The sequence below is a fragment of the Lathamus discolor genome, chromosome 2 (assembly GCF_037157495.1).
Source record: "Lathamus discolor isolate bLatDis1 chromosome 2, bLatDis1.hap1, whole genome shotgun sequence".
NCBI classification, from domain to species: Eukaryota; Metazoa; Chordata; class Aves; order Psittaciformes; family Psittacidae; genus Lathamus; species Lathamus discolor.
The window spans coordinates 31021385-31032265 of record NC_088885.1 but is presented as its reverse complement, the minus strand read 5'-3'; positions in this window follow the sequence as shown (position 1 = coordinate 31032265).

Sequence of the window (10881 nt, the reverse complement as noted above, 5' to 3'; positions counted from 1 at the left end):
GCTCTCAGTATTCAGAGTTCTGAATCTTCACCTCAAATCAGCAACCTGTGAAGGAACCACATTTAAAAACTCATTGAGAGTTTAAAAAAATTTGAAAACTGCCTCGAGAGGACTTCATGGGTTTACATCTTAAGTCACACCTCAACAGCAAGCTCCTGTTTTGCTCAGCCTGAATGCATTCAAGCTCCTATCCCCATTTCTCAGGAGTGTTCACCAAACGTCTCCCTAAGGTTAAGCTGGGAGGCCCTCTTCTGTCGAAAAGAAGCACGTGTGAAGTACTGTACAGAAGAGCATACAAAGCAGCACAGGTCTGTGAATTACTGATTAGGGTGATCGGCTACAAGCCCTGAATTCTGCTGTCACCTTGTCAGACCATTACTTCCAGGTTTGGGTGTCGGGGGTTCTTTCCTCCTGTCGTGGTTTAAACTGATCCATACTGCTCGTCCACTCACTCCCCCCCGACCCTCCCCGCTCCCGGAGGGATGGGGAGGAGAATCAAGAGAATGTAACTCCCACGGGTTGAGATAAGAACAGCCCAGTAACTAAGGTATAACACAAATCACTACTGCTACCACCAATGATAATATTGATAAGAGAAAATAACAAGAGAATACGATACCACCGCCGAACGAGTTCGGCGCCCCCCCCCCCCCCCCCCCCGAAGAGAGACCATGCCCTTCCAGGTAACTCCCAGTTACCTCCCTGGGCATGACGTGCTGTGGTATGGAATACCTCTTTGGCTAGCTTGGGTCAGGTGTCCTGTCTCTGCTTCCTCCCGGCCTCCTCTCGTCCCTGGCAGAGCATGAGACTCACAAAGTCCTTGGCCAGAATAAACATTACTTAGCAACAATTAAAAACAATCGGTGTTATCAGCTCTCTGCTCAGGCTGGAAGTCAAAACACAGAGCTTGCGCCAGTTACTAAGAAGGAGCAAAACGGCTCCTGGTAAACCCAGGACGCCTCCACAACAACCTAGGCAAACCTGAAAGCAGAAGCAGACTACCGAAAAAAATGCCAGCATTACCCGGTGTCACCTCCCTCTCTAATGGCAGCTGCTGGACAGTTCAGCTTCAACCCAATCTTCTTTCCTGTTCTCTCAGCCACACAACTAGCTTGCTAAAGCCCTTGCTGATACTGCACGTTTGCGTCTCCTCCAGCTGGGAAGGGAATCTAAGTCACTTCCCAATTCACTCTTCTGGTCATTACACAAAATAAGGGCTGTCATCCACCTCCATCTGAAAAAAGACTACGAACGTGTTGAGGAGATCAGAGAGCTGAAACATGTATTTTTACAGGTATTCTCATCACGTCACACAGATTAGGACCCTCAACACCTGTTCTGCTTAGAGGCTGGCTCCTGGCAATGGAGCTGGAGAAGGAGACTTTTGAAGTGGGACAGGTCAGCCCAGTGCACCACACTGGGGAATAGGGAAACCTCTCCACATTAGTTGAAAATTCCATTTCAGACTTAACTTTTTTTTTTCTTTTTTCACTCTCAGAAGTAAAGATTTAACCCAAAACACTCAGATTTGTTACTTCCTCTTTCTTGACTTTGCTGAAAATCAGTATTACCTCCATTTAAGGGAGTTACATCATTACTAACTTGAAGCTTTTGTAGAAAGCTGTTCATGGAAAGCAATTCAGTGTTTAAAGGTTATGCTTATTACCTTTTTTTATACTTCCTAGTTAGAAAGAGACTGGATAGATTTTTTTCATCATTGTTGTAATGATAAACTATTTTTCTCAAAATTTTTGTGTCCTATTGTTGCTGTAGCACTATCTCATTCTTTGCATGCAGACAAGAGTATAAATCCTCAAACTGACTTCAGCAGACAGTTTTTCAAGTCTGAATTCTGCTTACCTACATGTAACTGTGTCCCACATTTTGGGCTACTGGAAAGAAAAGACCTCATTGTGTAGACATAAAAGCAGTACAGCTACTGTTACATGGCAAAGTATGACTATAATTACTCATAAGGTCTTTTCATAGGGAGATAAACTACCTGTCTTTAATAGTAACAATGCAGTTGTAGTTCAGTCTCTCCTATTGATGAGTACATACATAATCACCTGCAAATGCTGAAAAGGGAGACATGACTACAACAAATCATTGCTTTTGTATGAGGAACACCGAAAGATGGGGTTTATATTTTATTCAATAAAAGATAACCAAATATATATGTCATGCTTCTGGCTCAGTAGCTGAAATAACACTATGCAAAAATATTATGTTATAATAATTTAAAAAGTGTATTTTGTTTAGTAATGTCAAAGTACTTACTGAGTAGGAATTAAGGCTTACTCTGCATGAGTTGATACCATAGTACCAAACTGATATGTAATTTGAAGTCAAGATAAATACAGTCAACCTGATTGGCTCAAAGTCTGAAACTCAGCCACTCTCAGGACCCTGAGCACACTCCCTCCCTCTTGATGGTTTGGCTGCTTGAGCTAAGACCCAACCTGGACAAGCAGTTGTCAATCATTGAAACAGCTATAAAGAAAGAGCTCTCTGAGAAAAAGCTGGAAGAAGCCTCACCAGGAACTCTCACCTTTTCTTGGGAGATACATTTAAGTGGAGGCTCAACCTTGGTTCTGTTGCAGGGCCACATGTGTTTGGTCTCAAGTCTCTCTTGATTGTGACTCTGACCCTGACCCAGCAAATTCTAGGCTTGACCTCAGATTTGCCTCATCTCTACAGACCTGTTGGACCTAGTGGACCTCAGCTGACCCTGGTTATGATCATGGACATGCTCTGCTCTACTGGCTTGGGTCTTGTCAGACAGTACCCTTCCTGCACCCTGACAGTCGCTAGCAGGACCAATTGAATGAACCAAACATCTAATTTTAACTGCTGAGCAACATGCCTTACTGACACATTTACACATATTTCAACATAAAAATAGGCTTACAAAAATGGTATAGGAAACCAACACATAAATTATCATAATTTTAAAAGAAAAAGATGCTGTATTTCCAGAATGTTAGGTGTCTAACAAACTTCTTTTTTTTTTTTTTTATGGCAACAGAAAAAGCATTTTAACTGTAGTCATATAAGACTTCTATCACTACAGTAAGAACTTCCAGCATGCTTTGCCACATTGATTCAACAGGGCTATGACACCCTTTAGCTTATTAACAAAACGAAAAAAAACCAAACCAAAACAAAAAAAACAAAATCACATACCATGAGCCTCTCGCTAATCTCAAATAATGCCATAACAGTAGCCATCCCCAAAAGGAATGCTTCTTAGTTGACTTTGCAGATAGAATACTCAAAGGGCTGTTCAGCCTGGAGAAGAGAAGGCTGCGTGGAGACCTCATAGCAGCCCCTTCCAGTATCTGAAGGAGGCCTATAAGGATGCTGGAGAGGGACTCCTCATTAGGGACTATAGTGATAGGACAAGGGGTAAGGGGTTAAAACTTAAACAAGGGAAGTTTAGGTTGGATATAAGGAAAAAGGTCTTTACTGTTAGGGTGGTGAGGCACTGGAATGGGTTTCCCAAGGAAGTCGTGAATGCTCCATCCCTGGCAGTGTTCAAGGCCAGGCTGGACAGAGCCTTGGATGACATGGTTTAGTGTGAGGTGTCCCTGCCTATGGCAGATGGGTTGGAACTTGATGATTTTAAGGTCCTTTCCAACCCTAACTGATTCTATGATTCTAAGCTGCATGTTTAACTGATGCATTTCAGGAAACCAGATCATTTTCTTTCAGCATATTTGAGCTCTTTTATTGGTGGGAGCACTCGTGAATACCACAAATAGCTGGATATATTTACAATAAATCAATTTAATTAAAGAAAACAAAACCAAATATTTTTAAACCCATGCAAAATATGCTAATATAGATGTTTGCAAAGTGTAAATGTGGATAATGTCTGTGTGGTAAGTGCAAATTATCCTAATTGCACAATTCAATCAAGCTATCCCTAGATTCAAATTCATCCTTAAAACATATATGTGCTCTTTAAATTCTTTCACCATTAGCTCATTAAGCTCCAAATATAAACTTATATAAATAAATACACTTCGTATTTCAAGTCCCCACTCACGTCTCCTCTCCCAAATATGGCTAATAAGCACAACCCTTATCCTTGCAAAAATGCATGCAATTAAGAAATAACCTGTGGGAAGTTACACTGGTTTTAATACAAGTTCTCATTTATATGTCTTACAAGACTTATAAGAACACACAAGGGGAATACAGGGTCTGTGTATAGACTACATGCAAGACCAGCATTCAGCACAAGTAGTTACAATGACTGCTCTGTGCTCTGCTGTCCTGGTCTCAACACCTCTTCTCCTCCCATGCTCCACAGTAAGTGTGCCTTGGGCAGATTTCAGAGTGCTGGGAGCCCAGGAGACCTGTTCACTGGTGAGAAAATAATTTAAGCTAATTCAGAATCTTGCTGGCTTGCTCTCTTTGTCAAAGGCCAGCCTACCCTGTGCAGATACACTGCCTGTAGAAATACTTAAAAATCCAGCCCTTGCCAGTCCTTTGACACGCAGTTATCTAATAGCATGAGCTATTGAAAACAGACAGAAGCCCATTTTCAGAGTCAAGTGATCTGTGTGCCCAGGTGTTGAAGAGCTGTCATTTAAATGCTGTGCAAGTGGAGACTGGCAATGTGACATTTATGAATTCCCTTCAGCACCTGATCATTAGCAAATATCACAATGCAGCACTGAGAGTTGCAATTGGAGGGTCACACTATTTTTGGAGCACAGAGTGGTTTGAAAAAGTCTATTTCAATTTGCCAAGTACTGATGCAATGCCCTGTTGTGCTGAGTAAACGTTAGTCACACTCTGCCTCATCCACCATAAACTATGCAATCTGAAATATCTGCTGAGTAGCAGTACAACAAAAGTCATTAACTAAATATCAGTGAACCAACAGTAACCACATAGTGGCATCTAGGACATTTATTTCCTGATTCATGTTGAGATGAATACTGCAAAACTCAGCAACCACAGTGTTGCAATTTTTGGTGAAAGGTGGTTGCTACTTTATGAATAAAAATTAATGTTCAACAACTGTTTAGCTGAACAGCAGCATCCTGTTCAACATCTTCATTAATGATCTGAATGATAGTAACCTCAGCAAGTCTGCAGATAACAGAAGAGGAAGAAGAGTTGGGTTGAGCTGCCATTCATAGGGACCTTGACAGTCTCGAGAAATGGGCTGACAGGAACCTCATGAAGTTCAAAATGGAGAAATTCAAAGTCCTGCATCTGTGGAGAAACAATCCCATGCACCAGTACATGCTGCGGTACACCCAGATTCAAAGCAGCTTGGCAGAAAATGACCTGGTGGACACCAAGCAATGTGTCCTTGCTGCAAATAAGGCAAATGGTATCCTCAGCTACATTAGACAATGTACTGACGGCAGGCTGAGGGACGTGATCCTTCCTTTCTACTCATCACTGGTGAGGCCACAACTGGAGTACAGCTAACAACCACCACAGTCTCTGGAGAAGTCTCTGTACATGACAAATCCACACACTGGAGCCATAGCCTCCATCTGTCCCTGAAACAGGAGTATAGTGATGTGTATCCTATACTATCCCACCTTGCACCTGGAGAGTACCTTCCAAGCAGTCCCTGAGGCATCTAGAATGCTTCTGCTGATGGCTGCCTTCTAGATGTATAAAGACTTTATCAGACCATAGGACAGATTGAGGGCTGCTGCAGAGCACAGACATACCTGTTCTGCTTTCTTCAGCTTTTACTATTACGAACTTTGATTTAAAGAGTGCCATGGCCTGTTTGTGTCACTGCCAAGTATTTATTCTTCTGTAATGAATCTATCATTTAATCTAGAATCACAGAATAATTTAAGTCAAATGGGACCTTTGGAGGCCATCTGGTCCACATCATTATTGTAATATTTTAAGGAACAGGGATCCCACAGCTTTTCCAAGCAACCTGTTCTAATATTTGATCACCCTAACTGTAAAGAAACCTTTCCTTGTATCCAGTGAGAATTTCCCCTGTTAAAACTTGAATTTCCCCTGTTAAAACTTGAGCCCATTGCCTCTTTCTTTCACTGTACACTGCGAGGAAGACATCTTCTCCATAGGTAACCATTAGGTTGTTGAACACACAATTAATTCCACTGTTGGCTTCTCTTCTCCAGACCAAAAAAGCCCAACTCTCACAGCCTCTTCATTACATAGTCACTGTGCTTTTTTTTCCCTGTGTCAAATATGGCACAGCAACGTATGTCCTTTGCTCACTGAAGATACTAAAGTAATGTTTCATTAACCATATTTATTGATGGTGCAAACCTGGCTAAGTGGGACTCAACTGTATTGACTAGCCCAAGTGCTCAAGGATTGCTACCATGTGTAGTAAAGGCAGAAACCATTTCTAAAGGCCCAATACAGAATGTATTGAAATCAGAGTAAAAACTCTTGGCTTTTACTCAAGACACTCCCATTTTCAGACCCTTTACAACTTTTTTCACAATGGAACAGAAAAAGAAGAGTTCTCCCCACTCAGAGTCAACTTGGTACTTTTTAATAGGCCCAAGAAACACTTGAAAAGTGTTCCACTGCATTGTGCACAAATGAGAATTAGAGATAAAGTTCATTATTCCTCATGTACAGAACTGATTTACTTTTATTACACATTGTCTTCAGATCCCTCTGCAGATTTCTAACAGAAGGAGATCCACTGCACCATAATACCTTTTTACTCTACAGAAAGCTAATAACTATATCCATTTCCCTAGTTGCAATTGTTTCATGAAGATGCCACTCATATTTGCTGTCTTTTGTGCATTTAAAAATTACAGAAATACTTGCTGACTATATGTATTAATATAGGTCAACTCGTGAACTCCACCTCTAGAGCAAACAGGACCATAGCAGGCATTACACCCTCCCTCCATCACATGCAAGTGGCTTCTTCTATAGCTATTTGGTACATAAGTGACTGCCATCCTGTGTACAAGCCAGTAGTGGCAGAGCTGGCAGCATACTATCTGTTGGACCAGAGTGGACACTTAGAGCACTGTACTGTACAGATGGCAACCAAGGGCTACACTTATAGCAAACAGATACCTTTGCCTTAATGAATGTGTGTGATGTGGAAGGACAAACCAGAGTGCCTCTCTGATGGAGCAAGCATGCTGCACTGGTCTTTACTCAGATGAATTCCTTTGGCTTCATCTGAAATTTGCTTAAGTAAAGACTAAAAAATATCTTGGGATTTGACTATTGCTTCTCATTTGCTTTCAAGAAGATGGTGATGGTAAAAATAACGATGAGAACTCTGTGATTAATGTCACACTAAAATTTACATATAGAACAATACTGCACTTCAGAAATTTCTCATGCTCTTAAGGGATTTGGGTAAGTGAAAAGAGAATCTGAAATGAGAGCAGGCTTTTGCCTATAGTGCATTTTTTTTTTGCTACTTTTGCCAGCCTAGGGAACATTAAAATCGCACTTCTGTCATGACTCTCACAGAAGTGTCCCTGCTTCTCATGTTTTCTTCTGCTTTGGTTGTTGTGTGAATCGTTGCTTTGGGGTTTATTATTTTTATTTTTTTTTTTTTTACTATAACTGTGACTTCTGTTATCTTGGGATTTTAGCATGCGGGTGGGTGGATGTGACAGTAAGCAGTTGAATCACTTCAATGAGAACTCTATGCGCTGCCAAACTAAACCATGAACCCAGCAGGAAGTTAAGCAAGAACAGAAAATTTCCTCTTTAAATTAGGACAACCTGGCAATTGCTTAAAAATAATACTACATCTGTTCGTAAGCCCTGTCACTCAGAGGTATCATTCAGGCACCAAGTGATAAGTAGCACTGAATCACTCAGAGGCAACACTCAAATAGTTTCATGATAAGAGCTACTATAGCCATAGCACATTGGAGACTGCAGGTGTATTTGCTTCAGCACTTAAACCCGCTGTACTCAAATGCAAAAGTGACATCCAACTCTCCAGCACCAACTCAGAATAATGAATACTACCCTTCATTTTTCTGAAGGTAGATGAGACTGCTACTGCTCTTCGAAGAAATTCAATCACATCAAAGGTTTTTTTGAAGTAGTATATGCTGCATGAGAAGGGCAACAGAAAAATAGTAAACCTGGAATTGTTTTACACTGATGACATTATTTTTATGCTCATCTTCAAGCAGAGATTGAGAAAGAATTCATCTAGAAGAACTCATCTTTTAGGCAGATTTTCATATACCATATACTGATTAAAAACAATTAAAAGCATATCTTTAACAAAGGATATTCTGGCAAAGGAATACAGAATTTTTTGAGAATAAACAGACTAAATAGCCGAATGCTATGATGCTTGCTCAGCCTCTTTGGTTTACAATATGAGAACAGAATTCCCATCAGATTTGAGGGTCGGTTTTTTTTTTCATTCTTGTATGCTGGAAATACAACGAGAACAGAACAACTCTTTTTTTGTATCCAAACCTCATGTTTGATACAAACAAAGCCATATAATCACAAGAATAGAACTTATCACATTTTTGAACCTCAAAACCAATTTGAATCTCATATCCAGTACATTTGGGGTAAATATTTCACTTTTTCTGCTCTGCAAACAGAATATACCTTTAACTGCAGAAGAAAATAAAGAAAAAAGAAAACAGAATAATGTTACCATAAATACAGGTGATAATCTACCTCTTAAATTCTGTAGGTGAAAAGAAAAAAAAAATCCACTTTGCTGAATTCCTCATCCTTGTTTTTAATACTTCTCAAGTGCCAACTCTCCTGAAACTCACTTCGAAAAATCAGATTGCAGAACTGGGGCTTTAGTTTGAAAGCAGTCTAGCAGATATAATCAAATATCTTTCATTCATGGGCAGTTATTTCGGATCTCCCTCAGATTACGGACCAGGTGTCCAGAAGGATTAAGCTTTCCATTAAAAAATAAATAAACAAACGAGTAATTGTAAGAGATGCAAAACTGGGAATAACACTGCAAGATAAAAATTCCTGTGCCTCAGCAAAACCTGTGTAATTTCGAGAGTTTTGTCTGAGCAAGGATTTCATTACTTCTGAGCAAGTTCATTTCATTGCTAATGTCTTCACAGTTCTTCACATGATCTAAGAGGATATGAACACTGAAAGGACAGAGACCTAGTAGAACCAGAAGATTATTTTGTCTTCTGTAGGATCTTGAGGAAGTACAGGAGTCATAAAGCAGGATGGCAAAAAAGACATTTTCTACTCTTGAAATTAATGGCAGATGGCTTTTCTGGATGCAATCCCCTGTGCATCCTTAACTTCTATCTTTTCTGACAATATTAAAAAATGCTGGAATAACAGGTTACTTGGAATTTCTGAGTATGAACTGAAAAATAACACAGCTGGATTGTTAAAAGACACCTCATTTACCCCATTTACAATCTGCATATTCCTCTCATTTGGTAGCACAATTCATCAGAAGCATTTAAAATGCTGCAGAAGAGCCTTACTGTTCTTCACATTGGCATAGGCTGCTTCCCTCTCTCATTTCTATGGTAACATCACCTCTTGTATACACGGGAAAAGTCACGTTCTCACATTATTAGCTGTACTTTCAGCCAGTATTCAAACACACTTAACTCACTGCTGGAAACATGGAGGAGAAACTCAGCATCAGTTCAACAGCCAGATCTCCACAGGTCATGATGTTTCTACCACTGAAACTATACCTTCAAAAAACAGCAAAGCTTGAGAAGGGCACCACAGCCACCATCAGGTACCCTACGACAGGTGCTCTCATTTCCACAGATGTAAGGCAAGAGAGCTACTTGGATACAGTTCTTTCAGTAATATATTTATAGAAAAGATGTTTTCTCTCTAGAAGAGTGATTCTCGGTGTAGCCAACACTGACCATCAGCCAACAACCTACTTGGAGAATCAAGGGCCAGAGGCAAATTGAGCCAGTCCCCAGCTGTTAGGAGATGTCCATCCCAGACACCAAAAATGTCAATACAAATCAAGACAAATTATTAGCTGAAAAAAAAGAAAACATAAGTGCTGTCTTTTCCCATTTCTTTCCCTTAATGTTTCTCTAAGTGATTTTCTAACTATTAAAGATTGACCTAGTAATTCCTGACAAAACAAAGCAGAGTCATAACGCACATCAAATTTTCAGCCTCCCCTGAAGTTACTATGGCTCTCTTGGACGACAGCACTTTCCAGTATCAAGGCTTTAGTGCGCCATCTGGTGGATTTTCAGAATTTGGTACGTTTTGTTTCTCTACAAACCCAGTGATACAGAGATGCCTGATACACTGACAGGAGCATCTACCTTCTTTGGCCACTGACAGTACCCATCATCTCATCCGGTATTTGCTTAAATCAAATTTTTGCCTGAGGTTAACAACATAACTCTTCTTGAATTTCTAGTCAAATGAGTTTTTAATCCTGTAACTATTGTACATTTAGCTAATCCCTTATTAACTAGTCTCTTAATCAATTTTATATGTAATTGAATGGTGGCTTTCTCAAAAAAAAAAAAAAAAAAAAAAAAACCAAAAACTTCCATAAAACTAACCTAACAGAATTCCATATTTAGGGCCACAACTTGAGGCTCTCAATTACATTTATATGCTTAATTCTCAATGACCAAGCACACTAGGATTAGTCTCTATTTGGGATGAGAGTCAAAGACAGTGAAGCAAACCATACAACTTCAAACAAAACTGAGAGTTTGAGTACTGATTTTTCATTCTAAGTACCAAAGCAACAAGCATCATTAAAAATACTGTAGGTTTTTTATGATACCACATGCAAAATGTGAAGCCAGATAAAATATTTGGGGGGGGGGGGGGGGGGGAAGGCATTAGTTTTCTACTGTATTGACCTTTCCTTTGTAAATGTGAGGCATTTCTTTATTTCTCTTTTTTATA